Here is a 27,984-nt window from a genome sequence, read left to right as displayed (position 1 = left end):
TAAGTCTCGTGATGTTTAATGTGTCTTAAGCATAATCCTATATGCACTTACTTAGAAGTAAGATCCACTGAACGATGTGGTACTTATTTCTGAGTAAACAGGCATAAGAATTACAGCTCAGACACAAGACCAATGCGTTCCATTTGCACTGCAGTATGTGTTATGTACACATAGCTCTATAAATAGCACTCAGTTTGACACATAAAATTTTTGGGAAGAGAAACTGTTCAAAAGTATTTTATCCTACTCAACAAGTCTGAGCGGGGCTTCCTTCTTTCTTTAGACTAAGCACTTTTACATAAAATTGTGAAGGCGGGGGTCAAAGGGAACCGTGATAATTTAAAGAGTCAAAAACAAACGAAGAACTGGATTGCAGTGCGCTGCAACCGATTTACTTAAAGACACTTGGATAAATTGCATACCCGATTCCTACAGGACAGCAACAAGTAATTACAAAGGCACCAATTTACATTCTTCTGAATCATGTTAATTACAAGGGAAGTAGCTTTGACATATGCCATTTACATCCTCTTAGTAAGTTCTTTCAGTAATGTTTAGGTTCATTACATGTACATTGCTCTTTAAGAAGAGTTCGCAGAACGTCATGCATGCTACAACCACTTGAAGAATTCACATTTTTTTGGATTCCTATATGAAACGACCTGATGCACACATCTCAGACCAATGTGTGTATTGGAACTTAAGTTATCCACCATATTTCACATTTCTCCAAGTGTAATGACATTGTTCTGGAAAGTATCAAAATATGGATTTTGAGAGCAAAGGCCCATTTTAATGCATATTCTCGGAGAAAAATACACCACATGCCAACCCTTGACACCACCCCTGATTTTGATAAGGGTTTGTTGTTGTTTTTCAAATGCAGATTAATGCGGAAATTGAAATAAATTATGGGTGAAAACTTGTGACGTGGTCTAGAAACATAGAGATTCATCCTTCCCTAATACATGTGGAATGAAATGCTGTTCTGAAAAAGAAGTTTGGTGCGGAAGGAGTGAGGAAATGGGGAAGGAATAATGAGGGCAGGCCACGGAAAAGACATGATCTTTCTCACTCTGTAAATAGCAAATAATGAGACTTCTAGCTTACTAGTGATTTAAGTCACTCATGTACAGTAGCAAAAAGGTTGGGGAGCATCTAAGGAAAAACAGTCTTCTTAGCATAGAGGATCTTTCACCTCAGATTTGTACAGGAGGAACACATTGCTGGAAACATTGCTTGGAAACATTGCTGAAAGTGCCTTATTGGAATGCAGTGATGTGGTAAACCAGTGGAGGGGATGACATGCTGGATTGCCTTTCTTTCTTATGTAACAGCACAACCTGTACACAAAGGGAGGTATTCTTGGAATGTTCATACTCAGCATGCTTTATGAGCTTAGTATTACCTCAGGCCTCCCAGTTAGAAGGTGTGGTACAGAGGCGTGAAGCAGAAACCCTCAGTTAATTTCAACATATTAGATACTCCATTGCAAACCAGATTGGCCACAACTGTGGGGCAGGCAACTTCTGCAACAAGTGCTTAAAAGCAGTTTACTGAATCTTCAGTCAGGCTACAGCCAATACCTTCCTAGGCATCTTTGGATCTAGTTGCAATAGTTTTCAAGCTTCCCTCCTTGCAGAGAGCCTTTCACGTTGGTTTCGTTTGTCATGAAAACCCAAAACTCTGCAGAACATTGTGGGCTGCGTTCTAATGTCACCCTCGGCTTATGTGGGGCACTGAAAGTGTCTTGTTTATGAAACTGGATTCTACAATGTGCAAATTGAGAGGGTACTCTGGAATTGCAAAGGAAGGCTAATAGGAGCATGCCATCTTGCTTTTAGGAAAGCTTGCTTGCCATTACTCACAAGGAACCCCTGAAAAGTGTCTGAAAATCAAAGGGTTTCTACAACAAAATTTGAAAATCATTGGAGCAGTATAAAATGGGCCCAGCATGTTTAATGTAGAAACTGAGCTTTTATCTCATGATGTTACATATTTTGCTATAAACTAAGCTGGAAATAGGGACGCGGGTGGCGCTGTGGATTAAACCACAGAGCCTAGGACTTGCCGATCAGAAGGTCGGCGGTTCAAATCCCCACGATGGGGTGAGCTCCTGTTGCTTGGTCCCTGCTCCTGCCACCCTAGCAGTTTGAAAGCACATCAAAGTGCAAGTAGATAAATAGGTACCGCTCTGGCGCGAAGGTAAACAGTGTTTCCGTGCACTGCTCTGGTTCGCCAGAAGTGGCTTAGTCATTCTGGCCACATGACCCAGAAGCTGTACGCTGGCTCCATCGGCCAATAAAGCGAGATGAGCACCGTAACCCCAGAGTCGGTCACGACTGGACCTAATGGTCAGGGGTCCCTTTACCCTTTACCTTTAAGCTGGAAATAATAATAATGACAATAATTTCTAGTTTGTTTTATTGTACTGTTTGAAATCAGGCCCACAGCGAGAGGTTTTGTAATGGGGATGGCATAGTGCTAACTGTTGAGAGTCATCCTGGAAAGAGTGAGATTGGAGTGGGGATTGTTTTTTTAAATAAGAAATAACAAAGCCCAAATACATGTAGTCCACTTTAAGTCAATAAAATACAACTTTGAATCCTCCTAAGGATAGATCATTATTCCCCAGTGCTTTTGCATTAACTAACCAGAATGCTAGAAGCAAGGAGCAAATTTACTCCATTGTTCCTGAGAGAAAAATAATTTTGCTGATGTTTGAATCTGGGTAGAGAATGCTCTTTAATATTGCGGTGTTCATATAATCACTTAAGAGTGCAATCCTATGTAGCCATAGGGCAGACTGGATCTTCACCTTGGATGTTGAAGACCAAACTTCAGTGTTGAAGCCTACTTCTTCACAACCACCAGCATCCCTCTGAAGTTCTAGCCCAACTGACATCACACTTCTGGCATCAGTAGGGCCAGAAAAGGGACATTCTGGGGACATTCTGGATCCAACAACTGGAGGAAGGTTTAGACACCTCTGAGCATCTCTAAACCTCTCCCCTGCCCCTTTCCCCTCCTGCTTGAAATAATGGGATGGAAACAGACAATCCTCACACCCAAAATTAATACTTTAAGGCTCAGAAACAACTGAGGTATGCAGACTGTTCTTCCATCCTCACTTCCACTCTGCTGGCTTGAGACCAGAAGGGGTTTGCATTAGGTGGTAGAACTGCCTTCAGATTTACGCCTCCCCTCTGACACGTTGGTATTACACCCTCAAAAAATTGATTATAAATTTTGAGTATGGCAACTGAAACACTATGCTACAAACTATCCTCTCAATTGTAAATAGTATGCTTGTTATTTTACTGATTATACTAAACGCTTCCTTTCTTTAGAAACCTCAGAGTTGTTTACATGGGATATATGTCATCTTCCATCTAGGCACTGACCAGGTTCCATACTCATTGAGTGCTTCCACATACGTAGTGTTGTATGTACAACATAGTGTTGTATTGCTACACTTCAAGCACTGTGCACTGGTTTATTGTGAGGTCCACAGCTCTTATTTGAAACTGCACCACATCAAACAAGCATACTATATGGGGAGGTGATGCAGAAGTTTTGGAATTTGCAAAACGGGGTGGTTGTTCAGTTTGCCTGTTATCTCTAAGCAGCGAAGTAACAAAGCCATTTAATGCAGCCAACACATCTTTTAAAAATTCCTTTTTTTATGCATTCATACGGAGCACGTGGCAATTCACGAGAATGTTTTTATGCGAGTGAATTTTATTGAGTCTATTACGAGTTTAAATGCTGCAAGCTCTGTGCTGGTTTGTGACCTTGTCATGTGCGAGTGCAATGGTAAACAAGCTTATTCAAAATTGGGCTGGATTAAGTTTAGGGTATCAGTTCTTAGTGTTCTTGTTTATCGCTACTGGGTTGCTTCGGCAGGGAGGGGCTCTTTTCAGTTGGCAAACAAAGCCTGACACAAACAAGAGAGGCACGCAGGGTGAGGTGGCAGCATGGAACGTGCAGGAAATGCCCTCCAGGAGCAATTAGCAGCAGGTAGCTAAGTATTCAGCCTCAGAGGACACTTAGGTGAGATACCTCTGTATATTATAAAGTTTCATGACATTATTAGTATTTGAATCTGAATTATGCATAATGATAATGCAGTCCTATGTATATTTACCAGTGAGGGGGAACTCCCACTGAATTTGAGCTTCCTCCTAAGCAAAAAATACATTTAATTGGCCGGTGCAAAACAAACATGTGAATAAAGGATGTGTCTTTTAACAATAGGAATTAAGGGCACATTCGCTTGACAAATGGAAAGATGGTTTTCAAAGCTGCGAAGGACCTCAAGCAGGGAATCCTGGGAACTGTAGTTCTGTGAAACAGCTCAGGGTCACTCCTAATCATAACTAGTTCCCAGTTCGTTTACATTTTCAGTGCAAAAGATACTTTTATTTTAAAGGAAAGGCCTTCATTTTAAAAATTTAACCTCCCAGTTCCTTTAAAAAAATAAAAAAATTGTTACCTGTCTGTTACTTTAAATGTTCTGTTTTTAATTTAGTAAAAGGTACATTATATGTAGATTTTTTTTTAAAAAAATAAATTTTATAAAAGAATTCACTGTGGATTTTGTATAATAAATGTTAAGATTTAGTATAATAAGATGCAGTAATGGTCTCAATGAGGCAGTAACTTAATTTAGCTCTTCTCAGTCAGCTGTGAATATAAAAGCTATCAGTGAAAATCAGGTTTGTGGGTTCTGTGGCCATATCAACAGAGTTTAGTCAGTTTAGCAGTCATTCCTTCTTCCCCTTGGGATCCTGGCACCAGAGGTTCTGTGAGGGGATCTCTTAAAGACTGTCAACATCCTCACTAAACTCAATTTCCCAGGATTCTGTGGGGGAAGCCATTGATTGTTAAACTGACTGGGGCTTTTTTATAGTATAGGAAGATATGCCCTTACAGTGTGAGCCAATCAATGGCTGGTCAGAAGTGAATATACATATGTAAATGTTCTGTATTCACTGGAGCATGCACTCAAGGCAGTGTAAACAGGACTGTGAGCCACGTAAGACTGTAATCCAACTCCCTGGCTGGCAGCAGCAGAGCTCTGATAGAGCACCATAACCGCTGCCATACCCTCCAAGTATCCCGATTTTCTAGGGACAGTCCTGAAATTACAGAAACCATCCCAGCTTCTGATTTGATCCTGGAATGTCTCCATTTCCCCTGCCAGTGCTGTTGTCAAGCTAGGGGAGGAAGATGAGTCAGCGCTTGTCCCTAGATGTAGCAGTGGTGGCAGTAGCACAAAGGAGCACCCCGTTGCCTCTCCATGGCCTACTCCCTTGAACCAAAAACAAACCCCTGTGTTGCAATAAGAACCAGTCACAACAATACAAACATAAGACATAGGCTAATAGTAGAGAATATATAATAGAATAATGATATCATTCAAATTATAGGAATAAGCCAATCAGAGTTCATATGTATAATATAGCAGAGTGGTAGCGCGGCTGTGTGTTCAAAACAGATGTCTAAGGATAGTCTCTCAACAGTTTTTCAAAAGTTTCAACAGAAGACATCTCAAGTTTCAAAAGTAAAGTCTCTCAGTAGTCTTTCAAAAGTTTCAACGGAAGATGTCTCAAAAGCCTCAAAAGAACAGGGTCTCTGGAATGATACAGTGGTACCTTGGGTTAAGTACTTAATTCATTCCAGAGGTCCGTTCTTAACCTGGAACTGTTCTTAACCTGAAGCACCACTTTAGCTAATGGGGCCTCCCGGTGCCGCTGCACTGCATCCGCACGATTTCTGTTCTCATCCTGAAGCAAAGTTCTTAACCCGAGGTACTATTTCTGGGTTAGCAGAGTCTGTAACCTGAAGCGTCTGTAACCTGAAGCGTATGTAACCTGAGTTACCACTGTACTACTGTTTCATAATAGCCTTCATCAGCTGATATTTTTCAACAGAATATGGAAATTAAGATTCATGCTAAGGATCAGTGCTCACTAGATAGTGTAGCTGCTGATCAACTATTAACTATGAAGAAGAAGAAGAAGAAGAAGAAGAAGAAGAAGAAGAAGAAGAAGAAGAAGAAGAGGAGGAGGAGGAGGAGTTTGGATTTGATATCCCACTTTATCACTACCCGAAGGAGTCTCAAAGCGGCTAACATTCTTCTTTCCCTTCCTCCCCCACAACAAACACTCTGAAGTGAGTGGGGCTGAGAGACTTCAAAGAAGTGTGACTGGCCCAAGGTCACCCAGCAGCTGCATGTGGAGGAGCGGGGAAGCGAACCCGGTTCCCCAGATTACGAGTCTATCGCTCCTAACCACTACACCACACTGGCCTACGTGTTGTGATTGGCCTCCTCCCTTGGGCAGCTGGAGAGAGGGCGAGGAGGAGGAGAGGCCGTGCCCCCCCCCGACTGATGTGACGTGCTGGCTCTGAGAGGCAGGTAGAGGGCAGGGTTGCCCTGGGCAGGAAGAAAGGGGGAGCAGAAGGAGTCTTGATTTTTTTTTAATAAAAGAAAATGCTTTGTGCATCCATGTCCAATCTTGCCCCTTTCTAAAATTTATTCATTGGTGTGTGTTTTTCTTTTTGCAAATCTACCAAAGAATAAAATAAAATAAAATCGGGATCATTGAGTTTTCTCAGGACGATGTCCGCTGTGTCCAATTGATGTAGTGGGGTGGCACTCTCACTACTTGCGACAGGAAATGCTGTACAGGTAGCGGTGGCTGTGAATGCTCTCAGTAGCACATTTCCCCCCACATGGGACTGGAGTATGAATTATTAGTCCCTGCATCCTTAGTTGGAAAGTGATGCTATCCCATTCCTGCTTGGGAGGAGGCTTTGTGAATAGTATCTGAGACATCACTTCTCCACCAAGGATGCTGGGACATAATTCTAGCCCCAGTTCTGGGGGCAGGAGGAGGAGGAAAGGAAGAGATGGTTTTCAGGGACAAATGCAACCTCTGCTTTCTTTTCACTTCCTACATTTTTTCCATGGTGGGGCAGGGAGCTTGGGAGGCAATGGCTCGCAGACTAAACACAGTTCTGCTTGCATCAGGCTGCAAGCCATCCTATGTTCCCCTTGTTCCTTCTTGTGAACATTTCTGGAGGGGTGTGTGTGTGTTTGGCTCTCCTCAAATGTGTGTGACTTTCCTACTAAAATTGTACCAGTGTAGCTGAATGTGCAAAACCCCTTATGTCAAGATGCAAGCACATGAATGTTTCAGCAAATCGGCAGAGACAACACAAATGTCTGCTGATGTCAGTCTTTAAAGTGATATTTTGGGATGTTTGTAAGCTTCCTCTTATTTAACAACAACATTCCCTTTGAACGCTTTTCAAGCCACAAGACATCAGAAGCAGCAATATGTTAAAGAAAACTAAAAACAACAAGGCTAGCAAGTCAGTTTAATAGTTCTGGCAGGCAACAGCAAAGCAACTTTCTTTATTTTCCCAGGTTAGATTTAAGCTGTTGCTTTCTTGTATAATTTTGAAGGATCCCATGTGTGAAAGTGACCATGAGACAGGCACAAACTGATAAAACTTAGGCACATGAGCCTTATGTTTACTAATAAAACAATTTCAGAGCAAACCTCAGCCATGAAAGTTTCCAAAACACTGATCTGAGTCATTGCTTAACTCCATTTGCAGAAAATCCCCATAGAGGTGAGATTCTCTTGCTCTGAAAGGATCAAATGCATTTATAAAACTCATATTTTGCAATGGATCCCTGGCTTGATTGGCCGTATTCACAAAGTTCTGGAAACAGCTTTGCCTTTTCTGGATATGTGTTCCAGCGATATACAGTATTAAAATCTTAGCAAATAATGCTTTTAAAATAGCAACAACTTTTTGCATCTCTGCTCTCTTTCTGGCGATAGTGCTAAATACTTACACCATGTCTTCTAAGGTATCCTGCCTGAAAGACATGCAAATCAGCCATCCTTTCCAACTGCTTCTACTGTATGCTGCCCATTTAGTTAGATGCAATGTCTTGTGATCTTTACAAACAGTTTATTTTAAAAAGTTTTCAGAGCAGCCTGCCAGTTTGGCATATATACTAATAAACACAAGGCTACCTCTGACTTCCCAAACAAGAGGTAATCCAATAAACAGATTATAGCATCCTGATTATTGTATTCTTGTCTATTTCCAGAACTCCTTACCCATGTCCAATTCCAGTGCATACAATACAAGCATCCCTTTGCAATAGTGTACAAGCAACAGTTGCCACCAGTGGCTTGATGCACCTTGTGATGTTTCTGTGGGATGACAGTGCCGTAAACAATCTTCTTACAACTAATTTTGACTATTAAACAGCAGAGACTACCCAGTTTGCAAATAGTGGCTGATGGCTGCTACAAAAGTTGGCTGCCTTCCCCTCTCTCTGCCCAATGGTGGAAAGAACCATGGAGTTCCAGGCATTCACCCAGGGTCTGTGGTCCTTTAGGGAATTGAGATATGGCAGAGACTGTCATAGTTTTAAGAAATATGGTTGATTCACCTATTTACACCTTCAGTCTGCATAGAGGGAGTCCAGATCTTACAGCATGGTGATTTCAAGAGGGACTTGTATCCCACAGCAGTGCAGCCATGGAGTCCAAGGCATCTCTCCTAGCCTACCTGCAGCCAACCTGCCCAACATGGATCCCAGTCCTTCTTCCTTTTCCTTCTTCCAAGCAACCCTTGCTAAAGACTCTTCCTATCACCTCATACCCAATAACCCTGGCAACCTTCCAAAGCCCTGTCTCTGGGCAGGGGGAATGACATTTTTCTTGCCTCACCAATAGCCCTCAGTGGCCCTATATTGTTTCTTAATGGCCCTAGCTTGGCCAAGTCATTTTACATAGGCTTGCCCAGGAATTACTCTGCAGTTTGTATTTCTCCCTTCACATCCCAAATAATCAAAATCCTGCCATTTATTAATTTCTTGGGGTTTGGGGTGGGGGACGGGTCCCTCTTCCAAATCTATAACATGGCTAACATTGATCAGTGACCAATAGCTTCTCCTGTAACACAAAAGAGAGCTGTGTGGATGAAAAGTTTTTTTCCTTTCCAAGATCTGAATGGCTGATGCTGCTGGTAAACTTCCATAGATATTATCTGTGCGAGAATGATGATCATACATTTCTCAACAGCCTTTGATGGCTTATGCAGGAAACCTTCCTTTGCATGGTGCACTGTGATAATGACCCGTGGACATAAGGGATGGATAATGACTGAGCAGAGCTCTTGAGCCAGGGCTCAGATAAAAAGTTGAAGGAAATCTTATCCAGATGCATCCTTTTACAGTTACAATCAATCTGAACCACCTTCCTGTCTCGGTCCCAGCCCTTTTCACAAAATATACACGGTTCCTCCAACCCAAATAATACATGAGACTAATGTTCTTTTCACATGTAGCTACAGCTACAGACATGTTATCCAAAAGTGTCTTGAAATACGGACACCTGCATACAAAATTATTATTCTGCTGAACATCAAACATCTCATTTAGAGGGAGAGGAGAGTGGGGATTTCTCACCCAGCCGCCTTTGTTTGACACCACATATTATGATTCCTCAGAGTCAGGAGTACATATACTGCTGATGGCAACTTTTCACACCGCATAATCACAAGAAAATCCCTCCCCCTCCCCCATGGAGCGCATTGCATTTTTGCAATTTAATCCTGAATATACCCAAGAGTGTATCGTCAAACCTTTATAGAAATCCCACTCATTACCAGAATGCTCACTGCTCCTCTGCCACCATGGAGACATGAAATTATACCTCTGCACAGCGTTCAACAATGGTCATCAAATATATGTAGAGCTACTTTCAAGGGCAGACCTCCACTGTATACTTATCACAGGTATTAATGTCCCCCACATCTTCTATGTAATTAATAGCACCTGTAAATATATACGATGCCCTCTGATAGGGTCTCCATAATGCCAGCATCACCACCCTGTAAGGAACATGAGTTCTGCCATGTAGATGCCCCATGACTCAAATAAGTGGGCATATTTATTATTGTTATCTACCCAGAGGCAATGGAGGCAAGTTCTCCTGTGAAGGTGTAATGCATATTTGTAGCAGGCTATCCCAGCGTGGGTGGCGCTGTGGGTTAAACCACAGAGCCTAGGACTTGCCAATCAGAAGGTCGGCGGTTTGAATCCCTGCGACGGGGTGAGCTCCCATTGCTCAGTCCCTGTTCCTGCCAACCTAGCAGTTCGAAAGCACGTCAAAGTGCAAGTAGATAAATAGGTACCGCTCCAGCGTGAAGGTAAACGGCATTTCTGTGCGCTGCTCTGGTTCGCCAGAAGCAACTTAGTCATGCTGGCCACATGACCCGGAAGCTGTACGCCGGCTCCCTCGGCCAATAATGCGAGATGAGCGCCGCAACCCCAGAGTCGATCACGACTGGACCTAATGGACCCTTTACCTTTACCTATCCCTCTAGCAGGAATTGCTGACCACTGTCCCATGTGAAAAAGGACCCAATTGCATCCTTTCTGTGAACAACATTCCAAGTTCTGGACTTGGCCTATTCACTGGACTACTGGCTGCTTCTGGGCAGGAAGTTGTATATGAAAGCTTCCTGTGTCAACGCACTGGTGCTTTGCTTCATCAGAAGGATCTGCCTGAGCTCTTGTGTTCCTGGTCTTGCCTTCAGTACTTCCTGGTAGCTCACTCTCTGATCCTGATTGCCCTTCCTTTCCTGTCTTCAGACACCTTCCCATGGTCCAGCCCTGATTCCTAGAAAATGTCAAGACCAAATCTTAACCCAAAATGCACCGGCTATAGATTAGAATCCATTTTTTTTACCTGTTTCAAAGCTGCCTGTTGACATGTGTTTTGTTAATTGAAGCAGTGTTGAGATATCAAGAGATAGAAATGTGGCATATGTCTGTTTAAACAAATTACTCATTTCCCACATATACAGAAGCCCCCCTTCCAAACTTTCTTTCATATTTGTTCTGCTCGGTACTGATGTTTCTGCAAAAAAGCTAATCCATTATTCATCAACACCTCTGATTTTGGCCTAAAATCTGAATTAGAGATAATTGGAATCTCTTCCATTGTTTATGTTCACACATCAAGGATCATCTAGTCAGTGCTGTTATGCTTCATGTACTGAAGCTAATCTAATTTTTTGAAAAACGGTTTCCATAATGGAATTGTTGCATTTAGGCTTGCATCTGTCACCAAACGAAATTTAGAATTTGAATCAGTGAAGATGGTGGAAATAATCTCATTGGCGTTAATGGGATTTGCATCAGCATCATGGCTGGATCAGTACAGGAGGCTATAAAAAGACAACAAATGTTATGGCACCCAAGTGCCTAAGCTTCTGTAGGCTACTACTTGTTTGATCAAGTCTATAAAGTGGACCGGGATTGTTATGTTTTATTATGTGCATCCTTTCTCTCCAGGGAGCATAGAGCAACATATCCAGGGGTTATCCCACTTTTATGCCCAGTGAAGTAAGGGAAGCTGCCCACATTGGTTCATGACTGAGCATCTCTCAGGTCTATCTATTATACCAGAGATGTTCAGTCTTCATCCCTGCCAAGGAAATCCTGCACATCTGCTACACAACCTGTGTGAGATGTACAGAGAATTCTTGGGGGAAGAGGTTATGTGTTTTGTGCATTCTGTCAATGCCAATTGCTGGCCAAATGTGTTGAGACTCACTGGTACTACATGATAAGTACATGAGCTGATAAATGCATGCAACACAAGGGATGGGAACCTGTGGTCCTCCAGATGTTGTTGGACCACATTTCCCATCAACCCTACTCACTGGCCATGCTGATGAAAGTTTTAATCAAAACCATTGGGAGGGCCACCATTTCCCCATCCCTGCTGTAGGAGAAGACCAGTAGTATTTGAGAAACTGCTTTTCAGTAAAGTTTGTTCACCATTACTGATTTTGATCAGCTACTGAGAAAACCCAGGGTCCCCTACAGTACAGCTTGGAAACCACTTCACCCCACTAAGCTGGCTCTCTGTATCCTGCACATACACACTGTAGACAAAAGGGTGGAATGACTAGCAAGGTGAGAACTACAGATAACAGAATCCACTCTGATTAGCAAAGGGTTACAAAACTGGAGTGATCCTGAGCACATGATCCTGTAAGCTGTTGCCCTACGACCTTTTCGTTTTAGTTGTGGGCTATCATTTGCATCTCAAGCTAAGTATGTTGATGGTTTGCACAACAGCACTTCACTCAGAATCAGCTCAGTGAACGGTATCCATACCAACCAAGACCAAATGCCCATAAGCTATACCAGCAAAGCTGCACCCTTCCCCCTTCCAACTCCGTACACACATATGTGCCATTCCAGGAATCTTAAAATTTGACAATAAAAGGCTATTACCTTTTTCCAATAGCATATTATTTGAAGAGACAAGGCAAATGCCTCTTTCGCCCACTCAAAACTCAAAATTCCTGCTATTACAAAAGAGAATCACCTCTCTCACCTCTTGTTCTCTCTAGTTTCTCTGGTTAGACAACTGAAAAGGGGATAGCCATTAGAATTTTATTGATTCACTATTTCTGTATGGGTACACATAGCCTTTCTGTGCATGGTCCTTTTCAGATAACTTTTAAAGGAGAAGAAATAAAGAAAACTTCTTAGAACAAGTCACAAAGAAAGAAAACTCATTCTCCTATTTTCCAGGCTCAGTCTCTTCCTCTAAAAGAAATACTTTGCTTCTATTGGATTTTCTTCTGCTAATGTTAAATGTGCACATTGTATGATTGTGTGATATTTGGAGCTGGCAGTGCACCATTTCTCTGTTTTTACACTGGTGCAAGCATCCTTGATTGCAGCAAAGTTGTTGGCACCTGTCTATCTTGAGACACAATGGAGTACATCTCTGGGGGTGAAGTCAAAACTGCTGTGTTAACATGACCAAAGTGACCTCCCTGGGGTGCAAGCCTGGGTAGTGTGCATGGAGGCCCTGGGCTGCCCAGATGGCAAGACCCCCCTCTTGGCAGACCAATTCATTTGGCACCAGCATGGCTGCATGGCCGCTGGAATGAGGTGTATCATGTGCCATCCATCCATCTTAGGGCCTCCACTCCAGGTTTGGTAGGGTTTACTCCTTAGCCTTTTCTTCTTCCAAAGATGTCCCTCAAGGCTGTGGAGGTTTAGGGTCAGTTTTCCTTCTCCTAAGTGGGCTGTTTTCCAAGGCTGACAAGCCTCATCAAAATAAAGGAGAAGAATATAGGATGCAACAGTTCATGGGGGTACACTAGGCAGTTTCTGCTATTGGACCAAGTACTTCCTCTGAATAGAGAAGCAGCTGCACTATTGCTCAATAGTCTGGTTCTGGTTCTTAAGTTATGCAAGCGGTGTGATTATTGCTCCCCATAGCTGCTTTCCACCCTGCTCCTGTAATGGATGAAGGATATGTTTATGCAGCTAAAAGCTCATCAGCATCACCTTCTTAACTCAGCCTTTGTTGCTGGTGTGGTTCTTCTCATGTGATCCTGCATCTCTTTGTGGTTCATCCATTCCTACATTACTGGAGTGATGTGGAACCTAGGACCTGGTTTTCTGTATCAACTTGTTCGTCTTGTTGTTTCCAACAGCGGCTACTCTGGTGCCTCCCCTGTTGATTGTCTCGATATGGAATACAGAGGTATACTACTTCTGAATTTTAAAGCATCCATAGCTAAAAACAGTTGATAGACCTTTCTCCATGATTCTGTCTACTCCTTTAAAATGTCATTGAGGACGGCACTCATTGCCACATCATGTGGCAGTGAATTCCATAAGTGAAGTATACATTTGGGAAGGGGGGATTAAGCATGCAAGGCCAGACTACACATTGATGTAAAATATACTTTGATCCTTGTTTGCTGACACTATTGCAGAATAGGGCTCTAAGCTGCTTTTGGTAGGTTGACCCCCAAATATTTTATTACCTGACCTCTATGAATACTCCCCCACACACTTCATTTCCAGCATATCTAGGGGAAAAACATTAAACATTAAAATCTCAAACAGGATGCTGACCACCTAGGCTGTCGACATTCTTAGATAACCCCTCTCTCGCTAACTAGACTTAATCTAAGAATGCCAGCTGCCTAGATGGTGAGCTTCCTGTTTGAGAAATTGACTAGAGCTTCAACAGGAAGGCTTGCCAAGTCTGCTGAAAAGTCAGTCTCCATGGACAGACTGAAGACCTATTGGATTCATCGACCTCTGGGGAAGCACCATCCTGGCAGATCCCTCACCCTGTGGGACTCAGACAAATGGGACTTAGGCATGACTAGGTTTTGCTGAAAATATAGCCCATTTCAACTGACTAATGTTTATGTAATTTCTGCTGATGAAGTTATCCGAGAGGGAAAACTATTTCTATATGTATCACCACTTTTCTCTCAAATCTCCCTTGAGGTTCTGCCACCACCAGATGCCAGAAAAAAGAAAAAAAGGGGGGGGGGGACGCCAGTTGGATCATGTCTCTAAAATCTTACATTTTTCAATGCTCCTGTTAAAATAAGTATTTATGCTATTGTTTGTTCTCTTGAAGGCATTAATGCTCATTGCCAAGATTACAGAAAATATAGTAGACATCAGTGCTTCTGCATCCCTTTAAAGGGCTGGTATGTGATGTTATATTACAATGGATTTGCAAATACAGAGCAGTGGCTATAAACACTTACTCAAGGGACTATTCATGTCTCAGCCCATCTGAAACTGGCGCACTCAGAGAATGTGGGTTTTATATAAACAAGCTATATATAGATAAATGCAGCTTGTCCTTGACTCTTCTCCTTTCTCCTGTGAGGTTTTTGGAAGTCTGTGTAGTACGTACACCCTTCAGGATTGCATGTAAGCTTTGGCACTGAGGGTTGAGAGATGTGAGCACTGTGAGTAGTAGTAGTAGTAGAGTAGTAGTAATAACAATAATTTTATTATTTACGCACTGCCCATCTGGTTGGGTTGCCCCAGCCACTCTGGGCAGCTTCCAACACACATAAAAACATAATAAAATATCAAACATTAAAAGTAATGCAAGTAAACCCGTTATGCTTTCTGGGTTCAGAAAGTAACATTTTTGGTGTTTAAAGCACTCTCTCAATTCGGATCTTAAAGCACTTTTAAGGGTATTGCTCCTTAATTTAGCACCAGTTTTAAGGCAGTGCAGGTGCCCCCACCCACACTGCACAGGGCACTGAGCCAAGGGGGCGCAAACCTGAGAAGATCCATAATTGAGAAGATCCACTTTTGGCCTTGCACAGGGCGTTAAAGATTGCCAAAGTCTGCCCCTGCCTTAACCTCTCCCTGTTAAGTTGCAAACTCTGGAATCTGCACCAGTTCCCTGACTTAACCCTGTATTTCCCCTTTGGCTAATGGCAGGTCCCATTTGGACTGAGGCAGTGGTATGGGATCCTAGGGTTAGATTCCCCTACTCCATGCCCACAGTAGCCCCAATCCAAATCGGGAGCCCCTGCAGCTGCTTTTTCTACAATAAAAATACAGCAAGCATTCCAACCACATATATAGTGTGCCCTCAGACTTCCATGCATTACATACCAGCAAACAGAGGTTTGGCAGTTAATACACATTAATCTGTGTACTCACTCTGGTTTATTTTTCACCCAGCGTGCTCCACCACTGATTTGGAAATTGTGTACACACAATGTTAACTACAATCCACATCTTCCGTTTTTTGTTTTGTTTTTTGTTTTAAATGAAAACTTTGAAATGAAATGAAATGAAAGCTTTGATGCATGTTACTCCGAGCCAGTGCCAATACAAATGGGGAAAAAAGTTATGTTTGAAGTGGCCCTTAGACCTGCCCCAACTGATACAGGAATACAGTGGTACCTCTAGTTAAGAACTTAATTCGTTCTGGAGGTCTGTTCTTAACCTGAAACTGTTCTTAACCTGAAGCACCACTTTAGCTAATGGGGCCTCCCGCTACTGCACGATTTCTGTTCTCATCCTGAAGCAAAGTTCTTAACCCGAGGTAATATTTCTGGGTTAGCGAAGTCTGTAACCTGAAGCGTATGTAACCTGAAGCGTACGTAACCCGAGGTACCACTGTAATAACACCAGTCTATTTTTTGTGGGCTGTTTTAAGAATTACTGCGTAACGAGCTTAAAACACTCTGAACACTTGAAATGTGCCGCATAAACATTAAATAGTATTATTTTCAAGGTGCAGTTTACCAAGGCTTCCTTCTTAGCTATTGCAATGGGTGATGTCAGAGGGTGGGAGGGCAAGCGCCCCCCAAAAGAGCTCCCCACACTTGCCTCCTCCATTTTTGGACTCCTGTCATTAACATATACTACTATTTTTCTTCCAGAGACCTTAACATGTAGTAGCAGGACACAACTCCCTCACTTCTGTGTCCCCCGAAAATTTATTTCTTTTGCTGTCACCAGCTATCATAAAAGCTCTTGGAATTAATATGCTCATCACCTTTAACAGTGATACTGTTTTAGTTGCTGGGGGGGGGGAGAGCGGGGAATAACATTCACAAATCTAGAAGGAAGAGTCTTCCTGTCTTTTGTCCTGAGGAATCCCTGTGTGCCATAGTTAGAGCTAGAGGGTGGGGGAGTTTAAATCTTGGAAATCCCCCCAGAAACCTGGCACGAGCACACAGCAAGACGGGCTCCCATTTAGTCTGATTCTTTAGCCTCAAGCAAAACTACGTACAGAACAACCGTTCAAAACAGAGACAAATAACTGCTTACCTTTCTGGCTACCTCCTCCAGCCAAATATCTGTCCTACAGATTATCTGGGACCACCCGGCGAAGTTTTTCTGCAGCCCATCCTTCCTGCCAACCTGCTAGCAACTTCAGGTTCTTGTTTTGCAAAAAGGAGCAGGCAAGCAGCGGGCTCTAAGCCAAGCCAGGGAGCTGAACGGCTTTTCCTGCTGGCATGTGTTCAGTGGATCTGAAGTCATTAACGAGAGAGGAATCTGTCCACCTTCTGAAATCTCCTGAGGCTTCTTGCCCAGGCGCACTATCTGCAAATCTCTCTGGTTCTCTCTCTCTCTCCCCCTCCCCGCTGTAATTTTGCACAGTTTTCCTCCGCCCCTGCCAAATCAAACGCGACGAAATGGCAATTTTTCTTGCTTACTACACTTGTTGATTCAGGAATGTTGTCTTTTGTTGCCACTTTTTTCTGCCTCAAAGAAGGAAAAATGTCTTACACTGTGGGAGAAGCTTGGGAAAGGAAAAAAAAGGGGGGCTGAAAACAACGCTCTACAGTGCCACCCTATGCACGTTTACTCAGATGTGAGTTCCACGGATTTCCATAGGATTTACTCTCTAGAGTATGGGGTTGCAGCCTAAAACCACGAGCAAGAGTATTTGTATAACATGGTTACGTGGGGAAAAGGGCACATTCTAAGATTTTATTCATGCTTTGGGCTTCTGATATTCCTTCAAAGTTAAGCTACTGCAACAGCTTTTATGATGCAAATGTAGCGAGCGAAGACAGCGTCATGGGAACAGATTTTGGGATTTTGGTGGTTAACCTATTGAGGTAATAAGTAAAAAAGGCTAAATAAACAGGGGTTCCCCCATTTGGAAGCATTTCTCCCCATTTCCTAATTTGTAAGACCTGCCTATCAAAGGTAGGCAAGCTATATCCTTTGAGTGGCGAGCTATATACTTCTGTAATAAATATACAAGCAGATAGTTTTAAAAAATTGATCCTCCTGTCGGAATTTCTCATTGATCCTTCAAGAGGGAAATCTGTTTGATGTAAGGTTCAGGAGTGTGCGTTAGTTCCCAGGCAGTGCAATCCTCGGCTTACACAGTCTCGCTTACTCCGAATCCGGCGTGCTCCCACCACTGGTGTTTGAAGCCCAATACGCACGATGTATTTGTTCTAGAGTGAATCCAGATGGTGGCATCAACAAGGGTGGATGTGGTTACTTGATGCACATTTGACACCCCCTCCTTTATTAGATTATCCGCACCTTCCCCTCCCTGCATGTGCCCCAGGTGAATGAAGAAAGAAGAGGTGATTGTGACTTTACTGTGGGCCCCCACACAATAGCTTTGGGCAGGTGTGGACCCCCCCACATTGTTGGGATGACCCCCACCCCACATCTGTTTTCAAATGCGGGGTAATACAAAATCAATTTGCAACAAACTTTTATTTTTTGGAATGAAACCAGTTTCTCAACAATATATTTTCAGGAGCAAAAAAATATGCGGGTGCTGTGTGGATGGCAGACAAAAATCAGTCTATTGTTTCTAGAATAAAATGGTGGGTGTATACTAGGGATGGGTGATAAGTCGATATATTGTTCCAAACTGGATTGAAGTCCATATTGTGATATTGGTTTCATAATGTTTGACCTGCTTACTTTATTGGGGCTCAATAAAGCAAACTCATTGTTGCAACCCTTACAGACTGGGGGGTGCTCTGATGTGCACAATAATTTACAATGTAAAATTCAGAACAAACAAAACCAAAGAGAGGAAACTAGATCCTTTTTAGTTCTTATTTCCCATCCCTGCAAACCAACTTTAAAGATGCCTAGCATAAAAACCTCTGAACCTATTTCTAATTTGTCAGGTTTCCTTCCCATGTTTATTTCCCAATAACAATGCGTTATGGGAAGCTTTGTTTTTTGACTTGGTTTTGGCCTCAAACCCCAAGCCAAATCAGGCAGCCTTCAGATCAAGGCATGCTGTTTTCTGAAGTGCCACATCAAGTCTGAACCAAATCTTGAGGTCATTGCATACCTGCTACTTGTAGAAATCCCCTTTTAATGAAAGGTGAGCTGACAGGAAGCAGAATTGTGTGCCCAGTACTACACATTTGTTCCCCGGAGCCCTGGAGAATTGTGGTATAGACATATCCTGAGTTACATCTTGCTTAACTCAGCAATTTAACAATTCATAACATTTCCCCCCTAGATTTAAGTGGTCAGTTTGTTTTCACAATGGGAAGAATGTAAGAAACAGCTTCATTTTCTGGTGGGGGTACCATGCATTAACTGAGTTTGTTTTCTTCCATGGCTCCAAGTAGGCTCAAAATGTCATCTCTGACTGTGCATAATGTGCCATTTTGTTACTGTTAAAACTAGTACTGTGTCCTTCCCACAACATTTACTTAGTGCTAAGAAAATAACACATTTACACATGCTGAGATGAAATTTCGGCCAGACACTTTTGCATTGTGTCTCTGCACTCTTTCTGTAAAAATTAAGCAACATCTTCAGCTTATTAACAATGGTCTCTGGTGAAGGCCCTCATTCTAGTAAGTGGAAGAATGTCCTTGAAAATTTGAATGCAATGGCCCCACAGTCTAGATTAATTCAATCTGGAGTGTGGCCACACTGTTTGTTTTATGTAGGAGACTATCCAGAGATTAAACAACTCTAAAATTTTATTTCGACTTTTTGGGGGAAATGCTGTTAATTGATTGGGGCCCTATTTCATATCTACACTTAATGACATATAAAGGATGCCACATTTGTATATCAAATAAGCAGTTATCATGCCTGTTCCAGGGGTTGTTTTCGAGTGCAGCTGTAGCTCTTTAGGAACCAAAGACAGCTGACAACAGCTATGTCTTTTCAATGAAATATCACATCCTTCAGTGAACCATGGACTATTTTTTTGTTGAATGTACACAAACAATGTGAAAAGGCTAAAGCAGAAGGCAACCATTTCTTTGTTTTAGTCTTAGGCCATAATAAAAATGGCATTAAAACAAGGTAATAACAGGAGCTAATAAAAGTACTAAGCGTATTTCTAATACAACAAGCCCTTAAATCAAACTCTGTTATGTATTGACCAGAGCCAAGGGAAGGGAAGTCATTTGGCTGGAGCTGGTGGGAGTCATAGTCTAAAACACCTGTGATCTTTCCACAATATAGCTAAAACATTTTATGGACATTCAGAATGATAGGGTAGTGAAACTGCATGGGTAGCCAATAAGGTACCCTAGAGGTTGTTGGACTCCCATCATCCCTCACCACTGGCCAGGCTGATTAAGACTGATTTGGAGTCCAGCAGCATCTAGATTGTGCCATGTTGACTTCCCGCTGTTATAATACTTTTACTATTTATACTCTGCCCATCCTAGACAGCATCTTAAAAAGTAGAGACATCACCTTGCCACAGTGGCGTAGCGTGGGTTATCAGCACCTGGGGCAAGGCAAGTAATTTGCGCCCCCTAACCCATGGATTGGCGCCCCCTAACCCGTGGATTGGCGCCCCCTAACCCGCGGATTTCCCTAACCCCCAGATGTTGCGCCCAGTGCGGCCGGCCCCCCTGCACCCCCCACACTACGCCACTGCCTTGCCAACAAAGGTCCTTATAGTAAAAGCTATGGTTTTCCCAGTAGTGATGTATGGAAGTGAGAGCTGGACCATAAAGAAGGCTGATCGCCGAAGAATTGATGCTTTTGAATTATAATGCTGGAGGAGACTCTTGAGAGTCCCATGGACTGCAAGAAGATCAAACGGATCCATTCTAAGGAAATCAGCCCTGAGTGCTCACTGGAAGGACAGATCCTGAAAGTGAGGCTCCAATACTTTGGCCACCAAGTGAGAAGAGAAGACTCCCTGGAAAAGACCCTGATGTTGGGAAAGATGGAGGGCACAAGGAGAAGGGGACGATAGAGAATGAGATGGTTGGATAGTGTCTTTGAAGCTACCAGCATGAGTTTGATCAAACTGCAGGAGGCAGTGGAAGACAGAAGTGCCTGGCGTGCTCTGGTCCATGGGGTCACGAAGAGTCGGACACAACTAAACGTCTAAACAACAACAACTCTGCCCATCTGACTGGGTTGCTCTGGTTGGCTTTAAGCATATATAAAAACACAATAAAACATTAAACATTAATAAAACTTCCCTATACAGGGCTGCCTTCAGACAGCTCAGGGGTCAGATAACACCATACCTTCCAACATTTATCTGATGAAAATAGGGATGTCCTAAGGAAAAGTGGGACATTTCAGGACCCAATCAGAAACCGCGATGGCTTCTGTAAATCCAGGACTGTCCCTGGAAAATAGGGACACTTGGAGGGTCTGCTAAGGTAGGTGAAGACATTGCCTTATAGATTGCTAGCAATGTGAGACAGCTTTCACTCCCATGTTGGTACATAAACATAGCGTACTATGTTTACTTTGGAATTTGCCAGAGGGGCCAAATCTTTTTGGACGTGTACATTATCCTCCTTTTAAATTCAAGTTTTGCGGTATCTGCCCTAAAGCCAGTAAAATAATCTAGCGAGAAGCCATGCAATTAGACCATCTGCCAAACCCTCTGCAGCCACGATATGTAAATCGACATGCTAAATTGGCTTTGCTCCAATAAACAAAATTTTGGAAGCTTAAACCAAGAAAAGCAATAGCATTCTGTGGCTTTAATTATACGGTGTGTAACATCTCCCTGGAGGACTTAAGGCCTCTGTCCAAGACCATCAGCTGGGGGTGGTTGTTTTGTGTGCTGAGCTGCTAGCAGCAGTTCCTGCATCCAAACTTGCCACTTCAAAATCCAAAATATAAAATGCAAGTCTAACAGCTCAATTATGATGCCTACATTAACAAATTTGGGCAAATTCCTAAACCTCATCTAGGACAAGATGAACACAAACTAAGATTATAGATATGCTGAAGATGCTTTCAGGTAATTAATCACCCTTAGTGTTTTAAAGTCTCTATTATATGGACCTTGTCTGATCTGTCTATCCTTCCTTGTACACATCTGAAAATGTTGGTGTCTAGAGTTTTGCTTCTTCTGAATCATACCAGCTCTTATATTCTAGCTACATGGAAGTCAGGGTGTAGGGATTTTCTCCTACTGTGGAGTACTTGACTAAGGAAGTATCTTATTCTATTAACTTCCTAAAGACCATAGTTGGTAACCTCCCCCTCTGCCTCTTTGTAAATTTAAAATAATAGACAAGAAGACTAGCAAGTAATTTTTAAAGGGGGGGATACGAATTTGATATCACGTTATTAGACTAAATAAAATTGTCAATATGGTCTCCCATTTTTTCTAAAGAACCGTTTTAACAGGGGTGGGTGGAAATCCCCCCCTCCACACAAAAAACCAATGAAAGTGACATTTTAGTTGCTATCAAGCTATTATGGCTGAACTTCAATTCTCAGCTCAGACCTACATCGTTGTGGTGGGAAGTCTATAATCCAAAGCCAGTGCTGGACTTAATAATGACAATACTTAGCGTTTACTTCAGGCTTCCCAATGTGATGCGCCCCAGATGTTTTGGAGTACAACTCTCATTATTCCTGACACTGGCCATTGTAATACGAAACATCTGCAGAGCATGCACCAAGCTGCGGAAGACTGATTTCCATTGTGCTTTTGGACTGATCAAAGCACTCTGTGTGCATCATGTGGGGAACGTTTGTCAGCCTGAGGCCTGTAGGCCCTTGTGGGGAACCTTCTAGGGACTTCATGACATTTTTGTCTGGGGCCAAAGTCAAGAGCGGCTGAAGCAATCGCACATTTCAGTTACCCCAAACCAGAAGTTTCTACAGACACACACATTTATGTCTCTGTCCTCCATCTAAGCAAGCAAGCAGACATTCCAGCTAGGCAAGAGCACTCGAGGAGGGACTGGAGAAGAAAGGGGTGGCCCAAGGGGGCCATGGTGTAGGGAGAGTCCCAAAGGCAGCCGCACAGAGAGCCCTGGGAGATCACATTCTCTGGTGCTGACATTGAGGGAACCCTGTTAGGCAAGACAGTATCGCCTCCGTAACGCAGATGGCACTTTCATAGGTTTTTTTTTTTTTAAAAAAATATAGTTTTTATGAACGATTTTCTTGGGTTACAAAAGTACATACATTGTCTCTATTTTCAGATCATAACGACCTTTCTACAGATCAGTTATATTCAATGTGATACATTAATGTTGTATGCAGTAGGAAGTTGGGGAGAAGAGAGGCAGGGAGAGAAAGCGGGTGCGGGGGGAGAGGGGAGTAGTAAACTTTCATCATTTTACATAGTGTATGTGCAAAGTTATTGTGTCAGTGTCATGCGGGTAGGTTCGCTTTCTATTCATTTATTAGTTTTCATTGGCAGTGAGAGAGGCTGGGGGGCACAGAGCATGGTTGGTTGCCTTCAGTTGACTAAATTTTGTTTGCATGTGTGTGTGGGTAGATGGGCGTTGGGTGAAGTTAGCCATATCAGTTCATATGCTGTCAGTGGCATATTGTTGTTTTCTTGTTGGGCTGTGTGTGTAACAAAGGGGAGCCACACAGGGGTGAAGACGTCCTCTTCTATGTCTCCCTGTGTCAGTTTCGGTTTGTTGGTTAGCTTTTCTAGTAAGGCAGTTTCCCATATAGTTTGTACCAGTGGTCCATGTTCATTCCTGAGTGCTCCCTCCAGTGTCTAGCTATAATGCTGTGGGCTGCTAAGAGTAGGTGGCTTATAGTTGAGTGTGAAATATGAACTTCATGTGCTACACTACCTTGTCTGTATGCTACTGAAACCGGTGAGAGCTCGATTCTGATTCTCTTGTCCTGCATAAAGCTCATTGGGTGGCTTTGCCCAAGCCACTGTCTGTCAGGCTAACTTACCTCACAATGGTGTGTTGCATTCAAACAGGCCACCCGGAGCTCCTTTGAGGAAAGGTGCAATACAAATGTGATAAATATAAAATAAACACGGCATAGGCAACGATATTAAAGAAAGCAATAAATGCTAGTCCAGGAGGGTGCTTGATGCGAAATGTTTTCTGTGGTTTCTATGGTGACTGATTAGACTGCCTGGTGACTAACAGCATGAAAGAGTGCTGCTGACTGAGAATAGTTGATTCCCATGGATTTTAGGCATTGCATGCCGACTAGGTATTTGTTATCTGGAGTGATGTGTTTGTGTGTGTTAGTTCAGCCTGTAGGTACCTACCTACATGCTTATCTAGTTTAGTTTGAGCTTGAAATAGGAATACTTCTAGGACCAAAGTCTCCTGCATTTTCTAAATTACACACACACACACACACACACACACACACACACACACACACAATGCTGTAACCTAATTCTCCCCTTTGTATTCCACAACATGTTTTGGAGAAACCCCAAATTAGATATAAAAGTTACCTTAAGGCTGTGATATGTAATCTCAGTTGAAAACCACGGGGGTGATACCCTGATCATAAGGACACTTTATGCTTTCTGACCTCAGACCTCCACTTTGCAGCCTGCTTGACCAAATCCTGCGCTGAACATAAGGGTCACACTGCCAATACACAGGTCCTGGAGTGGAGCTATAGTCCTCTCCTCTTTTTCACCTGGCTGCCCCAGTAAGGGCACTTGTAGGTATCTATCCAGCTTGCTTCCATACACATTTTGTCTCTTTCCCCTTGAGGAAACTTGACATTCAAGCTTCTGCTTTATTTCTCCTCAGCTTTCTCAGCTAAGCCCACTGTGAAGAGCAACTCTAAGAGGCATATCAAAAGCCCCTGAGGATGAGTGAGTTTGCGCTGCATTCAAAACAGAATCTCCCTGTACTATTTCAAAGCCATGTTGCATGCTTGAACAGGTTTGTGCAGGAGGTGGATGCAGTGGGGAAATGTATTTAAGACCCACATTTCTGATTTCATTTTCCAAGAGCAGGAGGATAAGTTTGGTTTTTGGGGCCAAGTCTGTGGGTTGCAGGAGTGCAGTCATCTTTATTTGCACCTTTGTTTAGCATATGTGATCCTACGTGTTTATAAGGGCTCATCCAGTTTTCCACTCGTTCCCCTGGGAAAACCCCATTTTTACTGCTGAATTGGAGCAAACGTCAATGGGATTTTCTGCAGACTAATATTTGCACTATAGGGTGGTTTTTCCCTGGGAAAGTGGTGGAGCAAACAGAAAACCACTTGGACCCATGACCAGTAAGCACAGGACAAGCAAAATACCATTCAGACTTTTTTCCCCGGCATGGAACAAGCAAAAGTATGGATGAATCCTTAGGAGAGGTTTTTTCTGTCTCGTAGGTGAGCAGGGGTTCAAAATCGTGCTGGATCTGAGAAATACAGCCTGATCCCCTAACCAGCAGAAGTCTCAATGATATTATTATAAAGAATAAAAATATGGAGTTGTTGACCCTCAAGGTCCCTTCCGACTCTACAGTTCTATGATTCAATTTTCTGATATCTTGCCTTTCAGCCCCCAAAGGCCACCATTTTAATTAATAACACAGTGCACCCTGATGTGGTGAGGGTTGGTCACCAGGTTTCATGGGTCTACCCCACCAAATGCTGGAGTCTGTTTTGATGCCAAATGAGTTGGCTACACCTCCCCCTCAAGTCTCCCCAGCTCCCCCTTTTTGTCTCCTACATTTCCCATGGGTGGTGGCAGCCCATGATAAGTGCCACAATGCGCCCACCAGCACCTTGAATCAAAGTGATGAGATCCACTTTCCTTAATAATACCTGGTTCTTTGAGCTCTAACCTTCAACAACTCTGGGAAAGGGAGTTATCATAAAATCGCAGAATTGCAGAGTTGGAAGGGACAACTAGTCCAACTCCAAACAATGCAATAATCTTTCGTCCAAGGCGGGGCTTGAACCTACAACCTCAATATTAAGAGTCTCATGCTCTACTGACTGAGCTAGAAGGGAAGATGTGAGTGTGTATTGCTCCTGGACTTTGTTATCTGGTGTTCTGTGGGGACATCCTCCATTCACACACGGCAATCTGTCATCTTTCACCCCTTGTCAGTGAACTGCTCAGGTGAGACATCTGAAAGAATCCATAGCATGTCCTTTTTGGTCATATCTGAGCTGGCAGGGTTAGAAGGGAAGCATCTATCATCCCTCCCTCCCACACAACCTCCAATTTCTCTTAATATGCCGGCACAGGAAAGGCCAATTTGAAGTGTGATTGCTGTGAGCGTTTGCCTTATGGTTTGTTATTCCGCAGGTCAAAGGTGAAGGGTTGGGGCATTAATCAGCAAGCACAATGCAGAACAGAGATGCTAAGTGTGTCTAAAAAAAAGGAGCCCGCTGTCATGGGAACAACAGATGAAAGAGAAGCCTTTTCAAGGATAACATTCACAAATGAGACAGCATACCTCAAATGTGCCTTTCAAGACGTGTGCGCGCATGTATGTGTATAATTGTTAATGCTTTAAAAAGAATTGGGAGCCCATCCTTTCAATCAGTTTATACATCTTGCTGCCTGAGGTGAAGCAACAAATGGTTATTATCCCCCTCTCCATCTTCCTGCAAGCCAAGGTGCAAAGTACCAAAGACTAATTATTTTGGCATCCGGGACACAAGTACCCCTCTCACTCCCTGCAAATGCGACTAGTGGTACCTCGGGTTACAGACGCTCCAGGTTACAGACGCTTCAGGTTACAGACTCTGCTAACCCAGAAATAGTACCTCGGGTTAAGAACTTTGCTTCAGGATGAGAACAGAAATCATGCGGCGGCAGCAGTGGGAGGCCCCATTGGCTATAGTGGTACCTCAGGTTAAGAACAGTTTCAGGTTAAGAATGGCCCTCCAGAACAAATTAAATTCTTAACCCGAGGTACCACTGTACTCCTACTCCCACTATTTGCTTCCCTCTCATGACACCCCAAATCAGCTGCAGGAGGCATATTCTCCACTCTGCCTAATGGTAGGGCCAGCCCTAGAAGGTGAAAACTTCAGTGCAGAACCTAACAAATATGCAATAATACATGACTGGGCTGTACCACTTGAAAGCATTATCTGCACACAGACAATTTGGTTTCTGCATCTTATGATGATTCACTTTATATTCCTTTAACTAGAAATAAAAGCTTATTTGTCACACTTGGCGAAGGGACACCCATACTCTTCACCTTTTCTCCCTCCCCACCTCATGTGAACAAGATGCAAAACTCAAGATGGAGTTAAGTAGATAGGAGCAGGCTTGGATCACTAGAGTGACCCAGAGTGCAAAGGAGGCTTAGTTGTCACTCCCACAATGTCTTCAATTGCTCCTCTTTCCCCTATAGAAGCGTACAATTGCCACTGAGGCTTCTGGGAGGAAAGAGTTGCCCTTGAGGATGTTGAAGTAATGGTTAAACTTGCCTTTCTTGTGGCCTGAAGGGGGGGGGGCTGCAAATTGCCTCCTGAGATTCAGGGTACCTGCCTCTTTTGGAGTCCTTGTAGTAGCCAAGACACCCTCACACACCACAATGATAAACATTTGGTTGTTCTCAAATTATAAAGCTAAGGGAGCAATCCTAGTCCCTGGCTGTGGAGCAGTAGGGCTGGATGAAGCAGCAGAGATTCTCAATCAGCAGAGCCTGAGGCTCTTAATCTCAGGGTTGTGGATTCAAGCTCCACAGTGCGCAAAAGATTCTTGTATTGGAGGGGGTTGGACTAGATGACCCTCATGGTCCCTTTCAACTCAAAATTCTATGATTCTACCTCATCCATAGTCCTTCCACATGCACAGGAAAGGGTGTGGGGGTATTTTACCTATTTATTTACTTGCAGTATTTATAGCCCATTCTTCATTGAATATTTTCAATCCCAGAGTGGGGAACAAAGTGATAAAATAAACGGAGAGAAACAACACACAAAAATTATAAACTCACATAAAGAGGTTCAATAAACACAAATTTAACAGTTCTGTCACATGGTAAACTAGCAAAACCACAATAACAAGAATTTAAAATTCCAATTTAACAAAATGCCTAGGTAAAAGCAAACACGAGACATCCAAAGAGATTTAAACAGATGAGAAAAATCAATGGTTCCAGTGCATCGATTCCCACCCCGGTTTTTAAACTTACTTTTTTTACCTCCTCCTCTGCCTTTCACACGAAGAGGACCTACTCTGTGCCTACAGACTCTCTGTGGCTTCTGAGTAACTTAACACCTTTTGCCCCACCATCCAGCCTCTCACCCTGAGTGGTATGAATTGTTGCCACAAGTATCCACGGAAAACAACCACCACCACCCACAGCACAAACAGAGGGGAAAGAAACACACACACAAAAGGAAGAGGGGATGGCAATAAGCCACAGCTGATGTTTCTCTCTCCTTTTCCATTCCTGAGGAAATTCAGAGGCCTCAGTGTC

The 27,984-nt window shown here is 43.0% G+C and overlaps 2 protein-coding genes across 6 annotated transcripts in view; one reads left to right on the top strand and one right to left on the bottom strand.

The window, feature by feature from the left end:
• The window catches only part of LOC309371169 (uncharacterized protein), a 238,664-nt gene that overhangs the window by 11,104 nt on the left and 199,576 nt on the right, over positions 1–27,984 (top strand). The gene's annotated exons all lie outside the window — the stretch shown is intronic.
• Positions 1–27,984, bottom strand: part of RASGEF1A (RasGEF domain family member 1A) — a 237,947-nt gene that overhangs the window by 48,949 nt on the left and 161,014 nt on the right. The window contains exon 1 of one of the 5 annotated variants that reach the window (XM_081913703.1): positions 16,688–16,949. The exons of 3 other annotated variants lie outside the window; for them this stretch is intronic. The gene's annotated coding sequence lies outside the window, so the exon portion shown is untranslated. Of the gene's footprint in view, positions 1–10,603; positions 10,626–16,687; positions 16,950–27,984 lie in introns of those variants that run through there. One more of the 5 variants, XM_081913700.1, reaches the window with a different exon arrangement.

Source organism: Podarcis melisellensis (assembly GCF_964234715.1).
Source record: "Podarcis melisellensis genome assembly, chromosome: 5".
Lineage (NCBI taxonomy): Eukaryota > Metazoa > Chordata > Lepidosauria > Squamata > Lacertidae > Podarcis > Podarcis melisellensis.
Note: the sequence above shows the minus strand (reverse complement) of the source record. Positions and strands in the feature narration are given on the sequence as shown.